The sequence below is a fragment of the Aythya fuligula genome, chromosome 11, assembly GCF_009819795.1.
Source record: "Aythya fuligula isolate bAytFul2 chromosome 11, bAytFul2.pri, whole genome shotgun sequence".
NCBI lineage: Eukaryota > Metazoa > Chordata > Aves > Anseriformes > Anatidae > Aythya > Aythya fuligula.
Window position 1 is genome coordinate 10,249,391 of NC_045569.1, and position 19,512 is coordinate 10,268,902.

Genomic DNA, 19,512 nt, shown 5'->3' on the forward strand with positions numbered 1-19,512 from the left:
TGAGCTCGACACTTCGCTTCTCCTCAAGCATGGGGTTCCCGGCTGCTTCCACCTGAGCTGGAGGGAAACAAAGCTCAAAATCCTCTCATTTAGCTGAGATTTGTTGGTTAGGCTGTAGTGTTATCCTTACACGGATGCAAAGACGAAGATGGAAAGACCCACGGGGTGATGGAGGGTGCTGAGCTCTGGGCTTCTCCTCGAGCCCCCTGCGTTTTGCTGGTGCTTCATCTGCCGGGGCACAGCGCCTCTGCCAACTGGGGCCCAAACTGGCTTTTCTGCCCAGGTACCTGAAAATAAACAAAACTTTGGTCACCTGGCAGGAATCATAGCCAACTGTAGAGGCAAGTAGGAAAATAAGACTTTTTTTTTTTTTCTTTTGCATGTCCCTTCCTCATTCTCTACGTGCCGTCTAATTTCTCAAGCAAATAAGGTGTGGGTCCTTCTGGTGCCTTACTCGACGTGTAGCTGAGTTGTTCTCTAAGTTTTCTGCGTGTTAAAATATGCAGCAGTGCAAGTCGTATGTACGTGAATTCAGTGCTGGCTATTATTGTGTATTTGTATCAGTTATGCTCGTGTTGTTCTGAAGTATCCCCATCAGATTAATGTTGCAGGTGAAAATTTCGCTTGGGTTAGCTGCCTCGTATACTTCACCGTGCCTGAAAATGATGGAGACGTGTTTGCTCTTGCTGTCTTTTTTTTTTTTCTTTTTCAATTTTGTTTCTGTCCTGAAGCAGTTAATGCAGAGAGATGTTGATTTGGGCAAACAATACGAGCCAGTTGCTGTGGTCTGCAGGGTGTGGCTGCGAAAGGTCTTGTTGCTGGTTCTGTTTGCTAGGCTGAGCTGGAAAGGGCTAATTATAGAGACAAACTAGGGAAGGAAGAGAACAGGGTCAATTAGAGCATCCAGCACAGCTTCCTTTAAATTAGTAGTTGGGCTGAAGAGATAAAAACAATAAAGAAGCATGGAGTGAGATTTCAACTGCTCTGGTGCGGAGTCCTGCCAGCAGCTACAGCAGATGATGTTTTGCAATTTTGGTTTGGTTTGTAAGTAGAGAACGTGTTGAATGAGTAGTTGTGTTACTGAATTGCCAGATTGCTTTGAGACTGAAAAGATGTTACCACTGCTTTTCCTTTAATAGGCTTCCCAACGGCAACCGGTCGTGACCGTGGTTTGAATGAAGCGAGGGAATGCCATGCCCCCAGCATATGAGTAATGTGGACTTGTGTGAAGAAGGAATTGTCTTCTGCACTCAAGATGCTGTATTTTAATTTAGGAAAAAAAAAAAAAAAAGAAAAGACTAAACCATACATCTATGTAAATGTGAAAAGGATCAATTTGGGGCATGTTTTATCCCCAGTTTGAGAGCATACCGGGGCTTGGCTTGTCTTTCTTGAGGTTGTCTTTAGGGTTTAGAAGCTTTTTTCCTGGATTTATGTGTGAACTAACTCTGATTAGAGGAAATGGTATTTAAAGAGGTGATGCCGAAGCAGTATGAGCTTTTGGCTCGTAGTTGCACAGGTGTGGAAAGCAATAAACTCCTGTGCTGTCTGGAATTCATACAAGCCAGTAAAGAAAACCTTCTGTTGCACTCTTACCAGATGACCCTTTAGTCCTTTAACACACCCTTGTCTCAGTTTTTCTCCTTTTAGGAAAAAAAAAAAAAAAAAAAGCACCGATTGGCACACCCTCCCCACTTCTGTGGTGTATTTTTGCTTTTCTTTGGCTGGTTTGACCATCCTGCAGCGTGCAATTACTCAGAATTACTGTGCAGGAACGAATATGGTGGAGCAGGGAGGAAAAGCGGGGAGAAAATGCAAAGTTCTGTTCATGCTTTTCCATCCAGATTGGCAAGTTCCTTCTGCCGGTGCCGTGACTCATCCCAGGCTTCCTCGCTGGAGGCGACTTCTGGCAGCGCATCAAAGCAGAAGCCCATGCTTTTAGACCGTAGTTGAACCAGGACTTTCCTTGAGCGAAGGCTGTTTTGCTTGTCCTGGAACCTTTCATGTGCAGGAGACTGCAGGATGCGCCCATCTCTCAGGGAAATTCATGGTGAAGTCGGGTAATTCAGGTCGAGAAGGGTTTCTTCTTGCTGCTTTGAGCAAGGCACCTGCTTGTCTGGAGGGTCTTGCCCACCCCTCCTAGATCTGTGATACCATCGAAGAGCAGAGCTGGTTTTCCTCTTTATTTCTTGTTTTTGTAGAGTTCATATTTAGGGTTTGAGCTCAATTTCCAGGCTTAGTATGTCAGCTAAAAAATTTCATTACTAGGAAGGGAATTTTTCTTTTTCCTGAAGGTACAGGTAGAGATGCGCTCTGCTTGGAGCTATGATGCCAGCTGAGTATCCTGCCCTCCTCTCTCTCATTATAGTTAAAACCAAGATTGCTGTAAGCCTTCAAAATGGCTTTTTTTTTTTTTTTTTTCATAAGCTTATTTATTCTGAGCAAGATGGCTCGGGAGCATGAGCAGTTCCACCTGGAGGAATTTGGGATGGTGTCACTGGCAGGGAAAAGACAGGCCTGGATCCAGGAGAGGATGTCAGTCTGCAGCTTGAAGGATGTGCAGCAAAGATTTTGGAAGAAGGTTTGTTTTGGAATTTAGGGCTGCCTTGTGGAAAGCATGGGGCTTTTGGGGAATATATTGCCAGTTACTTACTTGATACAAGCACCTTCTCATTATGGGGCCTACTTCAGTTCTTAGAGATTTTTTTAACTGAACTGTACTCTTAATGTTTTGAGGGATTCTTTGATGTTTTACAGTATTATATGGTATTTGTAGACTGTTTTTTACTTACTACGTAGCCTGTGTGCCCCAGTTACAACCCAGCATCTCTTAGAGAAGAAAAGCTGGTACCTGCTGCGAACAGCTTCATCACACCCACAGGGCAGCGTAACAGCATGCAAAGGCTCCGGGTAGGTGTGGGCACAGCCCTAACTGGGGGATTTCTTTTCTGTAGGTGTCACGCAAAGAAGGGAAATGCTGGAGAGAAAGTGAGAAGGATGTGTAAATACTTAGAGGCTGCTTCTCTCAAACGCGCAAGGGAAGGCTCTTGGAAAACCATGAAAGTGGCTGTTGTCTTTTTCTTAATGGGTTGGAAATGGAGATTGGCATCCTGAGCTGGCACAGGAGCCAGCCTCTCGATAGGGATCTTAAGTTACACACGAGGTAGAGCCTTAAAGGTGCAGATAAAAATGTAAAATGAATTCAGTAAGAATGCATTAGGGTGCAAGAAAAGAGTGGTGTGGTCATAGAGAAAAAATAAATTATTTTTGCAGCAACTTTCTGTTAGGTTGAGACAGGGTTAGAGGGAAGCTGCTCTGCCAGCTGAGGTTAGTGCCTGTGATGAGAGTTTTACAAGTGTGGATGAAAGTGAAAAATCTTCATCTTCACATTTTTTTTTTTTTGTGCTAAGGGAAAAGGACAAAAACAGATAGATGTGCTTTTAAATACTGGCATCGTGAAGTGGTATCAGAGCTCCAAAACCTGGTCTGTGCCATTCTTACTTAATAGTGAGACCTTTTTTTCCTGTCTCTATTAGATTAGCCCCCTCAATTTTTATTTTGAAAGCGACATTTTAATGGTGGGATTGTTCTGGTCTCTCTTCTGCTGCCACATTGCACACACATTTCTTTCCTTCGCCCACATCTTAATTGTTTCCTCTGTGTGACAAAGTCCACAGGCCAGAGCTGCTTGGGAGGGGTGTGTTTTTTTTTTATCACTCACTTACCCTGCATCTGACATTGGGCAATCCCTGGAGTTTTGTAAGTATTATAGCAGCCTTCCAGGTATATTTAAGCACTTTTTTATCCTTTTTTTCAGATGGTGTTTGTGCGTCTGTCTGTGCGTTCCCTTCTCTGTTTGTGTGCTATGTTTTGGGACAATCAGGGCATTTTACATCCAACTCTTCTGCAAAGTCATCAAAGCTTCAGGTTTTATTTAGGCTTGTTTCCTGCAGAGAGCAAGACGCGATTGGCAGCGACAGCACCAAGTTTCTTTTCCACGTGCCTCTAATCTGTCAGCACAACTGTTGAGAAGTGTTTGAACAAGTGGGATTTCACTGCATTGCAGGTCTTAAACTGCATTATTTTTACACTGTTAGTACAGAATACAGGATAAGCTTTGGGGTATTTGAAAGTCTGCAGCGGTTGAAGCATGTGCTTTCCTGGGAGCAGAGTCAAGTGAAGGACTGGAGATGTGAATTATTCCTGTGGCTTAACCTGTGGTTCTGCTGCTAGTCAGTTTTTCAAGTATTCATTTAGGTGAGAGCATTTAATAGCAATGTGTAAGGATTTGTGAGATGCTCAGGGTAGCTGACAACCAAGGTAGCTCTACTTCTGTCTCTAACTGAGATTTTTGCATGGTCCCCTTTAGAAAGGAACACTTTAAAACTGTACCCAAGCCTGCAAAGTGGCTTTCAGTAGGTATGTGCGCTGAAGAAGATAATTCTCACTACTTTGCTAGGTCTGTGTTAATGATTTGAATAAATGAGGGTCTTACTTAATTTTGCATGACTCTAGGTTTTTGTTCAGGCTCAGCACTATGATTGATAGACTTTTTTTCCTCCCACAATATGCTCAGCCCAGTCGAAATGCTATAACCAGCTTTAGTTTTCTCCGTTTCCTATGATTCTGAGTTAACCCTCTTTTCAGGAAATTAGTGGCTTCCTGTAGACTATTTGTAGTTGCTGCTGGCCGAGAAGAGTGAGGTGATGTCTATGCAATGAAATATGATAAAGTGTTTGGGAGGATTAGCTCTTTCCTTTTCTAGGATTAGCATGATACAGCCGGGCACGATAGCGGTCTGAGAAGGATGCCGTGTGATTTCTGCTCCTGTTGGAGCGCAGCTGCCTGTGGCCGGAGGAGGAGCAGGGCTCTCCGTACCCTCCGGCTGATCGCCTTCCTCCTCGCACTGCTGCAGCTTGCTTTTGGATTCTGAGGATGAGCCAAAACTAAGAGTTTTTGTTCCGTTGTTTTATTGGCTTCTTTAATTAGTTTGGAGGTACCGGGGTGTTGGTGTTGTTTTTTTTTGTGGTGTAGGAAAACAAAGCCAAAACAAAACCTGCTGAGAATTACTCTTGCTTAGGGAACTGTCAGCGGAGACAGAGAGACTGTGGTGCCGATTCTTGGCTGCTGCAGAGTCCCCGTTGGTGCCACTTCTCACCCTGGGAACTCGTGCTGAGGCTTCTCCTTCCTGCTCTGCGTTCAGCCGCACGCTCTGGACAGGAAGCAGCGAAGGCTGAGCGAGTCTCAGGGCGCTCACGTTTAATACATTTGTGCAAGAATAGGAGAGTTGGGATTAAGGGCAGGCTGCAGCTTCGTCTCGGAGGGAAAATGCCTGTTTTCAGCGCTTTGCCAAAAGCAGAAGACTTCTAAGACTGTGGCGTTGAGGCTTGACCTACTTGTAGCTGCTTGGACATCTGTGCGAGGAGGTGAGGATGAAACAAAGCATTGTAGCTTCTTAATAGCAGAAACATGACACACGAATAACGTGCATGGCTTGGCAGCGTTTCAGAGGAAGTCTGAGTAGACATGTCTTACCGGAGGCACAGGAATCACTGGGGGTGGCATTCAGGTTGTTCCTAGTGGTTGGACTGTCCGCCCTGTTCTGCTGTGCCCTTTTCCTGCTCTTTGGAGGCATTGTTGAGGGGAAAATTCACAGTAGTGGCACTCACGCTTATCTTATTTACCGTTGTTCAAAGAATATCTGATGCTATTGTCTGCTCCTTCATACGTGAAATCTAATCTCTGCTTCAATTAGCCTTGGTAATAAGGCTCCTGCTTGATAAGCGAGTAGACAAATATTAGCGCATTACCACCAAAGTCTTTATCCTTTGCCGAGATACAGTGGTTGAGCTTGAACACAGGTTATTTATGCACAGAGAACAAACTTATCTGGGTTCCCGAATTACCCCTCTTGCAAAGCGAGCATTCCTGCCCCTGAACAAAGCCGGATTCGGCTAGATGGATGCTTCCAGCCCCTTCCCTGTCACACAAGTAAAATATTTTTCCCACTTTTCCACGTGTGCAATATTTCTGGTGCTGCCTACGGCGTGCACGCAGAAAAATGCATAAAGAATCCAGTGTTTGTGGGCAGCTCTGCACCAGGCTGGGCTTTCCAGCAACGCATCTGAAATATGCGCAGCTCGTTCATGCGGCGCCTCCGCAGCCCAGTGACCTGGTGAGGAGGAGGATGGTGGGGGCCAGCAGCAGATTGTTGCCGTTGCAAATAAAACCACTCGTCCGCCCCACAGCCCTGTCCCGAGCCCAGATGTCCCAGAGGTTGGGCAGTGGGAGCAGAGCAAGTGATTTGAGCTGTGCAGAGCCTCGAAGCTTCAAGGAGATAGCACCAGAGCGCTGCTGGTGGCAATGGGGATCTCTGGATGTTCTTTAGTAAGGGGAAGAGGGAGAGAAAATTGCTTCCAGAGGTGATCCTGCAGCTGATGGGAGAGATCTACTGAGGGAGCATGTGGATGGAAGTGGCAGGTGTCACGGACAGATGAGGTTTCTTGTTCTTATGCAAAATTCATGTCCAGGCTTTATGGTGCAGGGTGATCTTTTCTAAAATAACACTGAGACAGCCCGTGGAAGGCTCCCCCCCTTTGCAAAACAACCCAACCCACTAAATGGTGTTTGCTTGTTTTTTTTTTTTGTTTTTTTTTTTTTACATATTTCTTTGTAAAAATAGCTAACCTTTTCCATTTTATATTCTCCTCATTCCTGCTATAAATGTCCTAGTGCCATCATTTGGTGCCTTTAACATCTAACTCAATCGTTCTTTCCACTGGCTGGGAAAGCACTGCCGGTGCTTTAGTTTGCTCTGGCTGTGTTGCAGCACAAAGGAGCCTCCGTGACCTCCAGGAGGTGAGGGAGTACTGAAGTTGATACTGCAGACCCCATGGTTGGTGAAATCACTAACCAGCTCAGCATACTGGAGACGGTTGCATGATATACAAAGCTGTCATCATCAATTCAGGTAATTTGAGAGGAAGCACTTCAAAATTCCTTTTGTGTGCATCAACAATTCCGTGTTAATTTTGAAAGCTTCTTTGCATCAAGGTCTTTGCTTGGTTTTCCTCTCACTTGTGCTCCTGAGGATGTTTGCCCACAGAACTGGTAGGGTTGCAGCTGCCTAACATCTTCTTGTTGCTCTCGGGTGAGTTGTCTTCTGCTTGTGTCGTCCACCTTAAAATTAAATTGATAGAGGAGTTGGAAACTGCCTTCTTTGTGCACTTGGGGCAGGAAGAAGAAAGGCAAGCTGATGCATGCTTTCCTTCGGAAATTTCCCTGGATCTGTCTGGTTGCTCTGTAGGCACCGGGAGAAGCCTCTCTCAGACAAACTGGGTGTCTGGTGGTGGGTGTGATGGGCCTTCCCCTGGCTTGTTGGAGGGAGCCAGCCCTCCTCCACCTGGTGTCCCACTGAGGACACTTTCAGCCAGGTGTTTGTACTCTTAGTGCATGAAATATTTTAAAAAAAATAAAACTTGACATCTCCTTAAAGCTCAGCTTGGGAATACCTAGAGACCTTCCCAGCCTCCAGCCTCTAATGACTGGTTCCCCGGTGAGCCCACTAGTTTTGTGTTCCCCATTTCGGAAAGCGATGGTCTCATGAGAGTGGGAATGAGAGTGGTGGAGGATGTCACCTCCTCTGCAGGAACGTGCTGTGCCTGTGGATGTCCTTGGCTTCTTCCAGTGCCTCTCATCTACTTCAGTGCGAAAGCAGCTGGTCTAACTTTTCCAAGTGAAGGTTGACACGTTTTTCCCCCAAACACACCAAGAAACAAACAAAGCCTGGCAAACCAGTAAGGGTAGACCTGAAAGGAGATGTCATCCATTAAATACTTGCATGGAGGGCTGCGACTAGGATCTGCTGGGGTCCAGATTATTCAGCAGGACTGTAAAAATAAATTAAAAGCATATTTTTCATGAGTGCTTGTCGAAGAAGCCTTTTTGATTTATGTTCCTGGATCTTTTACATGTATGCATCTGAGATGAAAACCAGCATGGCTAAATGATGAGGTTCAGGTTGATATGAGCCAAACAGATGCACTTCAGAAAAAAATGAAACTTCAATCTTAAATTTACTTAGCTCATTTCCTAGTGTCATTACATTATCCTGATGATGAATGTTCTTCAGTTGTGTGATCCTACACTGAATATATTTTTAAACATTTCTTCACGCTTCCTTCTGTTGATCTCATCACATAGCAAAGTTAATAGATTTAAGGCAGTTTCATTTCCATACCATATGTTCTCTAAGACATTTTGGACAGATAATGATAATGCTTATACATTTTATTTTATCACACGATACCAGAATGTACTCTGTTTTTCAGGTAACAGAGGTAGGAGGTCTTCAGAGAAGCTATGAGTGAGATGCTTTGTTTTTTCCCCTGAGTGGTACTGTCTCCCATTCTCTTTCAGAGCAGTCAGGAAGGATGGCACTTGGGATGCGAGGACTTCTTTAACCCACTAGCCCATCAATGTGACCTTGATGAATGACTTCTAAACCTTAATTTATGTAACGTTGATTATTGCAAAAGGAGGAGTTCATGCAGCAGCTGTAAGTGTCACAGTGCGTTTAAAGGTCCAGGACCATAGCAAGGAGAGGGAAAAGCAGCATTCCCTGTGGCACTGGATTTCCTTCGGCTCAGGCTGGAAAAAGGGGCTTTGCTTCAGATTTAATGGAGAAGAGTGTTTGGGGCTGCACGCTACATTGTTTGTAAAAGATTCCAGGAATGGCTTTTTAAATTGCCATAGTTAACTGTAAACGTAAATCACAAAATTGAATTGTGTACTCTGGGAAAGCACAATCTCATTTGGGAAGGATGTGATTTCTCCTATCTAAGAAACTGTGATCGGTGCCTGAAGAATAAGCTGAGCTGCAATTACAAGCTGCAGCTGATGCTTCACTAACACACCAAATTTTGCTAAATCACCTGAGTAAGGTACTGAAGCTGACAAATTTAACATCATCTGGAGGGTACTAAATACTTTCTTTCTTTAAACATGTGCAGTAGTTTAAGTGGTTTTGTGCTAGAGGTGAATAAGTTGTTCTTAGACTCAAGAAGTTCATTTGTAAATTTGATTATTTGGTGACATAGGTTGGGAAACTTCATCACATGTACTTCATTAGTGCTTTTTTAGTTTTGTAGATAACAGTATCCTTAAATATAAATGCTAATCTTTGTGGTCTTAGTAGAGGAGAAATCTTGAAGCACTCTGAAAATATGTTTGCTAATAATTAGTGTTAGAAAATAAATTTGAAATTGTCTAATTAAAGAAAATAGTGTTCTGTTACTGAGAGTAACTTTACTCCATGAAATCCATTGACATATTTTAGGTTATTGAAGCTGAAACCTCTAATCAGAAGATAACAGGACTGTGACTGGGATCCAAGTGTTGTCCCCTCCTTTTCTGGTTCTTAGAGAATGGTCAGATAGTTTTTGTATTTTTTTAGGGAGAAAAGCATTTTGTGTTGCTTTGCTGGCTGTGTTTGGGTGAATTAACTATCATTGTCCAAGAGGCTGAAAGATGTTCCTAACAGAAACTGGGTTTGATGTTACCAAAGGTGATGAGGGGGACTTTGAAAAAGGGACATGAAATTGGTTAGGAGTGTAAAACTGCAAAATTCCTTTAGTAGTAGTGGTTTGGAAGATGGAGATGTAGGTGGTGCTTCCCTGTCAAAAACCTGAGACCTTGGGATGAGTTTTGATGAGGGGGATCTGCAAAACAGCTTATGGAGTAGAAGGATGAATAAGGCAATAAAATTTTCAGTAATTTTACGTATCTGAAGGAGCAGTTGGCAAAGTAGTGGGAGAAATGGGCAAATGTAGCAGAAGCTGAAAGGACAAGGACAATAAAATGTCCCGGAGTCTGAGACCTGGGAGTGTTGTCAGCTTCGTGCAGCTTACTAGTATTTTATTGCTGTCTAAGCTCTTTAAATCCTTATTTCTGGTCTCGCATTTCATTCCATCACAACAAAAGCCGACCTCAGTTTCAGACAACCATGTTTAAAAATAGGCAACAAAAAGCCCTCTGCCTTCATTCTTTTAAAAACTTGTGGTCTGTCAAACCTGATTACCCTTTAAAAGTTAGGGTTAATGATGCTGCTTTTAGTCAAACTGAAGATGAGTTTCACTGCAGGCTTGATTGGAAAGGATCAAGGAGAGCGGAAAATCGATGAGACTCGAGTCAGAGGCTGTTTCTGCTGAAGTCAATTAGAATAACCAAGAACACAACAAATGGTTTTCCGTGCATGTGGCAGATGCCAAATACTAACAGCTAAAAACCACTGATGCCCTTAAATGGGTGTGAAACTTCTGATATTAGTTTCTGCCTGCGACTGAGGTATTGGTAACAACAATAATAAGCTGCTTAAAATGCTTTTTCTCTAGAAAGTGACTTTTGGGCCAAGTCCAAGCATGGAAAACTTCATCAGTTTGGTCAGGTAAAATCAAGGCTGCATTGTGAGTGGGAAATGCCCGACTGCTGCTGCCTGACCTCAGCCTCCTGCAGCTCCTGAGCCCTCCGAAATGGCAAGAGCAGCGTGTATCGCCTTTCAGAAAAGTCAGCGAAATCTCAGATTTCTGATCTGAATCTTGGGCTGTGATTCCTGTGCATGCAGCAGAGGTGGAGGTGGTATATCAGGGACAGCATTTTACGGAGGGGAGTGAAAAAGCTCTTTAAAGCTTATTGCCAATGAACAGATAGAAAGACAATATGAGAAGTTCTTCTTATCTTTCAAATAATACAGCCTGCGTGTAAAGCGGTGATGGTGAAGAAATAGCGAGATCTATTTCAGTCCTCTGAACAATGCGAGTTAATTAGTGGCAACTTGGCTTTCACTTGTCCATTTTCTGCCAGTGCATTTACGGTAACAGAAAATGGATGCCTCTTGATATTCCTGTCGCGTTTTATTGATGCGATGAACTACGATGAGTCCTAAAAACCTTGCTGTGAGATCAGCCAGCGCGCCTCACGATTTCCTTGCTGAGAGCATTTCCAAATCTGCAGGAGGAGCGACAACACACCTGTACTCGCTTCCAACACACGTTTGGAGGGTCCGTGAGGGCAGCAGCTTGTCTTGGGAGCTGGCTGTGCATCTGGCAAGCCCCGTGTCTCTGCGTGTCTGATGAGAGCTGAGAGGCAGCATCTGCTCCGTGCCTGACCCGTTACCGCCGTAGCAAAAGCCTGCAGGAGGAAGGCTGGCTTGTTGTGTGTTATGGCCCCGGGCAGCTGCCTGTTGTGGTGAGCGCTGCTGTCCTAATGTTTCTAATTCTGCCAGTGAAATGGAGTGCAAGTAATTGGGGGAGAAAAAAAAAATGATAGGTTAAATCTTCTGATTTTTATTTTATTGCTGGGTCTCCCCTCCATCCCTCCTCCCCGTTTCATAATGAACTTGCCTTGCCTCCAGCCAGAAAATTGAACTAATGTTGTTTACTTGTCTTTTTAAATACTTGTTATTGGATTTCACTGACCTCTTTCTCTGATGGAGAGTCCTGCTGGCTTCGTGCCAGCTGAATACTTTGGCGTAACCTGGAAGCGTTCGGTTAACATGGGTTATGTTAAATTCTCAGCACCCCCTCCCCTAACTTCTGCTTGCAGCGCGTGAAGCTTTTAGGTACTGCCGATGTAATTGGGTGGATGAGTATTGTGAAATGAATCTTGTGAGTATGGAAAATGTATCAAAAATATATGCAGTATGCACACACAAAGCTGAAAATACTTCAGCTAAAAATTTTACGTGTTGAACGTAAGTTTGTACATGTGGACGTTTGGTATCCCTGAGTTAGGGCAACGCTTTGAAAAATGTGGTCTGCTCATGGAAATGATCTGTAGGGTTTGGATTGAATTTAGGTTCCCTTACAGGAACAGAGACAGAGGTGGTCATTCCAGGGACCTTGCTTCATTATAGAGCCCTTCTCTTAGGAAATGTAGAGATAGAAGACAAGTTTGATAAATCATTTCAAACTTACGTAAGTCACCTGGTTGCTCTCTAATTTAGAAGTCCTAATAATTGGAAAAATAAACATAAAGGAGTGTGCAATCAGTTGTTAATTCTGCATTTAACAAAAATGCAATAGTTGTTCTTACTGGTGGTTTCTTTATACTAGCAAAGAAAGCATCTCAAAGATACTGCTACTGTTCTTTCCAAAAAAAAAGAGATTAAAGACCCCTGTGTCCTGCAGCTCTTTGAGGGATGTCTGTATCTCATCTTCCATGTCTGTGGCACTGATAGTTTTTGGCACTGGTGCATGGAAGGGGCTGAGATAGCTGTGGGATTTGTGGCGAAGAGGCCTCTGCTTCCCCTGTAAGGGGGAAAAGAGAAATCGGGAGAGACAGATTGCCTGTGATGGAAAGTAGGAGGGGAAAGGGAGGGCACAGGGCAGCTGAAGGAGCGAGCATTAAGGTGAAAACCAGAGAAATGCAAGAAGGCTCTGCAAAGTTCAACAAAAGTGTTTCTAGTGGGCTCCTAACATGTTGGTAGAGACGGATGGTGAGGTTTTCTTAGATGCCTGCCTGTGTGGGCTCCTCCGAGACGTTCAGACTGACTTCCCCTGGGAGTAACCCCATAAAAGCAACTGAAGGTAGCACTCACGGAATAATGAGAAGAATCACCTCTGAAACGTTCCAGACCAAAATACCCTTGGGGAGGCTTTAAGATTTATAGCAGATCTTAAAGAAAATGAATATGTGAGGTGGGAGATTTTTCTCATATTGCATTTGGCACCCCTCAAAGCAGCAGCGAGCAGTTTGGGGATAAATGTGATTATCCACCGCCTGCAATTAGGGCAAATGCCATTGCTGAAGCAGCTTTGGGAGCCGCTGGGTGGTAAATGCCTGAACAGATGTCGAAGAAGCACTTCTGCAGGCCTCGCTTAACAGCTCCTCTTCCTCCCCGAGATATTTCTGCTCAGGATGTGGAATCATCTTTGAGGTTGGGGTACTCTTCTGTTGCAATCTCGTCTAATTTCTCAAGGCATTGGGGGATGCTTGACCTTTAGCAGTGCCGGCTGCCTGAGCTGTGTGCTCCCTGCCTGTTTGTTTTAATGCTCCCTTTCTGAGGACGGACCGGGTCAGAATTTTGTGTTTCTGGCCGTGTGAATTTGTTCTGTTACTTGAGGGGGTGAGGTGGGGGGAAAGGCCTGTCTTCTGCTATGGCTTTTAGTATTGCTCTATTCTAATGAGAAATTGTGCCTGGAAAAAAGTGGGATGCTTACCTCCCACCTCCCTCATGCCTTCTTATTCTGCGTGCAAAGTAGCCTTTCTGAGCACGGGGCTGCCTTGTGGAAGTTTCAGGCCGTCCGGCTGGGAGACAAAAAAGCAAATAGCTTGTGCTGGTTCCAGTTGAATATGCTCCCTTCAATTTGTGCTTACTGAAGCGTGGAAATCATTCCGCTGCCGATCTTGTGAATGTTGCTAGTTGTTGTTGCTTGATCTCCAGAGAAACCTCTCCAACCATCAGATGAGACAGGCTTGTTGTTTTCTGCAATGAGGCTCAGGCTGTTACCTCAGTCAGCCGTATTGGACCGATTCTGTGATTTGATTTTATTTTTCCAGAACTTAGAATTGTACTTTTGAACTTTATTTACTCCAGATGGGTCCGGAGTTCAGGATGCATTCTTCCTTATCCTTCTCAGCAATGTACCATTAGCAAAAGGCGTATGAAGGCCAATGAAACCCAAAGGGCTTGTATAGTAAAATCTGTGCTTATGATGGCTGTGCGCTGTGTTGCGGCTGCTGCTGTAAATACTTGATCATTTTCATTGTAAAGAGCAGTAAAGATGATTTCTGGTGCGTTGCTTTCTCATTATGTGAGCCTTTTCTGCAGGCTTGGGGTTGTTGTGTTCATAAGGATGCTGCTGTCTGTTAAGAATCCACATTTCCCAAATGCAGAGAGCTTTGGCTTTTTTGTTTTGATTTAAGATCAGGAGGGAACGCACTCGGTATAATAGGTGTTTGTCGGCTTCTGATCATGAGGCTGACTTCTGTTTTCGTTTTCCCAACCAGCTTTCACTGTCTCTGGTGCACTTAGCTTGCCATGCCGCAATCCGAGTGAGTTAATCTGCTGTCTGACGGCATTACAGAAGATAGGGGCTTGGAGCAAGGCATCTTTCTCATGCATTAGTGTGTCAGATCCATTTTTCAAAACACAGCTTGACTTCCCCATCTCTCTTTGCTCTTTGTGCATGTACATAGACGAGCAGTGGAGATGAAAACTTTCTCAACTCGCCTTGTATATTAGAAGAATCACCAATTCCCCCAAATATTCCCTTCTGACAAGCTACCCAGTTGTTGCCTTCTCTATTAAAATTGTTGGCAGTGCTGCCAGGATGGCATCCAATTTGCTTCCGCCTTCCGAAGAAATGCACAGCTCGTTTCACATACACCATGAAAAATTAAAACAGCCGCTGATTGCAGTTCCGTGTCCTCTCGTGGGAGCTGCCCTCTCGCTCCTGCAGCTGCAGAACCCAGAAACAAGCGGGGAAATTTAGGAAACACAAAACTCATGTAGGAAACCTTGCCCCTGTTGGGGCTTAGTGGGCAAAAAACTTGCTGCCATGCAGAGTCGAGTTGGAAGTGGTAATTGGGGTAACCTCAGCAAATGCTGAGTGGTATTTGGAACAAGCTATCCCTTCAGTTTTAAAGTAGTGATTGAAACGGTGGATTTGAAATATTTTTGCAAAAGGCAGGTGGTATACATTATTAAATACTTGCATGTCTCCCCCCTCCCTTTTTTTTTTTTTTTTTTTTTTTTTAACTTCTCCTTTAGGTATTAGTGTTTTCCAAGAAATCAAAGCCTGTGTTGTCAGATATCTGATAATGACTATTTTTAGTGAAGCTGTCATCTATAATTCAAGGTATTTTCAGTTCTTCCTGGACTGCAATAAAGCTTTGTTTTCAGTTTCATGTCCCACTGCATTCAGAGTACTCATCTTCACGTTTTAAAGACACGCTGGTGTTGTGGCACTTAGCTGACAATTTAATTTTGAGTTTGATTATATTGTTTTGTGGTTAATTTAAATGCAACAACCTATTTGTGCCCTTGTAAATTATCATAATCTGTGGGATGAGTATTTTTTTTTTTTTTTTTACATACGGCCTTTACAGGAAAAAGACTTATTTTTTTCATAAACTAGTTGCTGGAAGCCTTGTTTAAAATATGATTCACCCTTCTTGTTTGTTTTTAAGGTAACCGAGCAGATCTGGCAGTACAGTTTTAATATTCCTTTTCCTCTCATGTCTGATAACGCGTTCAGAAATGTGCCAAGACTTTTTCTTTGCTGTTCTGGAGAGCACGGAGGCTGAAGTCGCTCCAGACCATGCATGGGCTCGCAGTATGTGGGTGATGGGATGGGGTACCTGCCGCTTAAGTGGAGCTTTTGCTCCTTTCTGCCTCCAGCAAGAGGCTCTGCACTGGTTTTGTAGGATGCTGTTGGAGTGTGCTCCATTTATCAGGTTGGAAGCTCCGCTGTGTCTGCAGTTTCTGACGTCCTCAGTCCTTCTCAGGCTTCCAGCTTTCGGCGATGGTGAGAAAGGGGAGGGAGAGAAACTGGCCTCTGCCTCGCCATGCCTTGTCTGATGTCCCTTTGCTTAAAGTGTGCTCTGCTTGGCTAAGAGATTCAGAACAAACAGCTTTCTGGTCAACTTCTAGGAGGGGAAAATAATCCGTGGCTTCTAATTTAGTAAGTTGTGTTTTTTTCTCCCCATATAAACTAATTAAGTAGCTGTGAAGCTTATCGTGTTGGAAGGAACCCTGCTGACCCTCTGAAAACAATTGTTCCGGTTGAGGCAGATCTCTGCGAGCAACCAAAGCAGTTGAACTAACATGTGCTGCCTTGTACTAAAAAGAGCAATGGAACAAATGTTTCTCTTGCTTCTGTCCGTAGAGTTTTGATTGCTGAAACTCTTGGTTAAGGTTGGTCTTGGTAATGTTAAGAAACAGTGAATTGCAGGAGGAACCTGAAGGTGAAGGAGGAGCAGCTTGAAGGCTGCAGGATGAGTTAGCTTGTCCAGAGCATGCCCGAAGGGGTGCTGTGAAATTCCTACCTGGAGAATGCACTTGCTAGGGGCTTCCCCATGGCTGGACACTACTGAATCCACCATGGAAAGGGAAACCTCGCTCCACAAGTGCCTTGGCTCGTAGCACCCCGTGCTTAGCACACGATGGTCCAGGATTATTACGTTCCTGGGTTCAAGTCCTCTATGGTACAGTGTTTAGAGGATCTGTACATTATTTTCCCCTTAGCTGGTGGTGCTGTAGCTGCTGGCTTGTGGTGCACGAGGCTGTTTGGGCTGCTGAACTCTGAGATGGGCGCGTTAGGGTGACGCATGGTGTCGTCTCTCACTTAATGCAAACCTTAGTTCCAGCCAGGAGCAGCTGCTTTTTTTTTTCTGGCGAGGCTGCAGTCATTGCTGCTGAGGGCTGGCTTTCATTTACTGCAGAGGAGATTATTCTCTTTTGGGAAATGATTTCATCGGCGGATTGAAAACGGGAAGGTGAAGCAAGCAGAAGTGGCAAACAGGAAGGCAAAACCCATATGCGCTTTGCAGCGAGGCGAGGGTTGCCTTCATTCATAACGTTATGGAAATGACATTTGAGGATTTGGAGGATTTTGAAAGACCCTGGGTGGATGGTGTCCAAGCCTTGCTGATTCGTATTTCCGAAGTGAGAGTTGCAACAAGAGAAACCACTGCTTGGAAATGACATTGCAAGAGAGTTCAAACTGAACTGTAGTGTCACTTAAGGGATAGGAGACAAATGGAACAGAAAAAGTTTTTGTTGGAGAATTGGCTATTTGAACTGCAGTTTGTTAAAAGGTATGTTGTACTTAAAATGTACCTTTTTTTTTTTTTTTTTTTTTTTTTTTTTTTAAGTATTTGGCTTAAGGCCAGTGAGAGTTGGCTTTTATCATTCATTTTAGTCTCGGAGTATGTATTTTCAGGATGTATCCTATCAGTAGGAGAGCTGGAAATGTCTTTCTGGCGGAAGAGGAAGCTCAGGTTTTTATGTATTGATGGGTCTCCGGGAATAGGTGGGTAATAACTTTTTGTGCAATGTAATAAAATTGACTTGGGAACACTGGAATATTATATTTGAATATGACAGATAGCCAAAAAGAGTTTTCAGTGAGAAGGTTGTAAAACCCTTCCTTTTCCCCTGTCGGTTGTATCTGTAGTCCTTGAGGAAGGAGAGACCAGCAGTTGTGAAGCTGCAGCTCCTCCCAGCACTGCTGCACGTGAATTTGACTTTGCAGCCTGATTGTGTAAACCTCTGCCAGATAACATCAGCGCTCCTGAAACCTTTGGGGAGAAAAAAACAACACCCTGAAATCATCATGAGATTATTTGACTCACTACTCAAAAATGGTGCGGTGACATTGCGTTACGCAAATCGCTGACTTCACTTAACTTCTGACATTTTCTAATGCAGCGATGCAGTGATGCCTGGGCACTAGTGTCGTGCAGTCGTGTGAGATGTATTGCTTCTGCATAGGCAGGGATCAGCTTTGCCCAATTCCTGCTTCAGGCCTGTTTGTTCTGGACCAAGGGTGCTGCCTCCCCTGCTGAGGTTGCATCCTTCAGCACGCTTTCCAGGCAGCTGTAGCCATGTTTCTCCTAACACCAGTGCCTGCAGGGCTGGATTAGAAGGTGCAGGATACATTCGTTTCCCTGGGCTTTGCTCTTGAAGCTCTAGAGCTCTGTAGGATAGAAGTGTCTTGTCCTTAACACCTCTGTAATCCCTGATCTCTGAAATAGGTGTTCTCTCTGTCTGTTTTGGGGGTGGTGGGATGTCCTTAGCGGGAACTCCTGTGACACTTGGCAGTCTCTCTCTGCTCTACCACTCTATCTTTTATTTTCAGCAGGTTCCCTGAGATTTTTATTGTAAACACTGGGTGTTTTTTTTTTTTTTTTTTTTTTTTTTTTTTCAGGCTTGATACATGAAATTTTAGCTGCAAACAGAAATATAAGTAACTACAGATGTGCTTCATGCACTGACTGGAAGATGCTATGTCCATTCAGAGTTTTTCAGCAAATATTTCTGGCATCTCTGATGGCTGCGTTGAAGGCACAGCATTGGCATGCCTCCTTTGATTTTATTCCTTATTTTTTCTTGGCTGTGCTTCTTTCTGGCCCCTGTGGTCCTGGATTATCACCCATCCATCACAGGCTGGGTTTTCTGGTTCTAAAGACCAGAGTCACTCTGTTTGCTCATTTGTGACCACAGTCTAATTTCTATTAGAAACACAAACCATAGTATTATGTAGGTAACATTATATGTGTAAGGGCCAACTTTCAGAAGCTAGGAAACACCAAAGAAAAAGGAGTTTCTGCAGAAATGCTGATGGATGCTGGGTGATCATGCTGCTTCTAGCTGCTTTTATTAGGGTTTTTCCCCCTGCCTCCCCTCCCCCCCCCCCAAAAAAAAAAAAAAAAGGCAACGTACGCCTCTGCTTCAGCTGCTGTGACTCAAGTTGGTATCTCAAGAAAGAGGAACAGCTGGGGCCGTCTGTGTTGGGTTTTGTTTGCACCGCTCCTTTTGCTTCCCAGCATCACGCAGAAAGCGTGTGACGGAAGAAGGGATGGAAGGCACTTCTCCCATTCAGTTGTCTGAATCATAAGACCACAGTTTGCCTTCCTGTAGTCCCTTTTTTCTGTTTTACAGCATGCCTTCTTCTGTGCCTACTGTAGCTTCTCCGGCGAGCGAGGCAGGAACCCTGCAGACAAGAGCTCCATTCACGGTGTGGCCGTGATTAATTCCTTGAACACTGATTCATTCTCTGCACAGAAGGTGCTTTGACCTTAAGGGGAAGAGTAAGTGATTGTGATATTATTCATGCCTTAATTCAGTTCCTCGTTCGTAACGGTCTCTAGGAGTGATTTGCTTTGCAACAGTTTTTTCCTGTGGGTTTTTTAGGTGTGTGTATCTAGATACCTTTCCTTTTCATTTTGTCTTGGAGAAAAGTTGGCTCTAATCTGACAGATTTCCACACGAGACATCAGCAAGATGATTAATGGGTACTGGTGTCCTAGCCCTGCTTCCAGCTGCTAGGAGGGGAACTGTTGAGCAGTGTTTGTAGCTCTTGGAGCACAGGGGAACAGCAAAACCTCAATGCAGGGTAATTCCAGGTTCTGGAAGGGGGAATCATCTGCAGATTTACTCTGTGTATCCACGGGCCTCTTAAATAGGTGTCAGTCTCTTTCTTTAGGATGAAATTGACAAGATGCTGATGTCATTGCTGAAAGTGATGAATAAAAATATAAAAACACAGGAAAAAATAAGCCTGAGATGGCTTTTCTCAACTTTCAAGTCAATGAAAAAGCCAGCGAGTTTAGGAACAGCTCACAAAGTGTTTGCAACCTGTTTTAGGTTATATTTAGTGTGGGCAACTGCAAACCTTTGGGAAATATTTACATGGTTTTAGCTGAGTGTTCACAAATCCTTTCATATTCTGGGAATCTTCCTTGGGGCAGAGTGCACATCTCTGACCCCAAAGGCATGGCAGTGGTGGG

The 19,512-nt window shown here is 44.1% G+C and overlaps 1 protein-coding gene across 8 annotated transcripts in view; it reads left to right on the forward strand.

Moving 5' to 3' along the window:
• Positions 1-19,512, forward strand: part of MYO9A (myosin IXA) — a 186,951-nt gene that overhangs the window by 9,822 nt on the left and 157,617 nt on the right. Inside the window, exon 1 of one of the 8 annotated variants that reach the window (XM_032194817.1) lies at positions 16,470-16,818. The exons of the other annotated variants lie outside the window; for them this stretch is intronic. The gene's annotated coding sequence lies outside the window, so the exon portion shown is untranslated. Of the gene's footprint in view, positions 1-16,469; positions 16,819-19,512 lie in introns of those variants that run through there. 8 annotated transcript variants of the gene reach the window in all.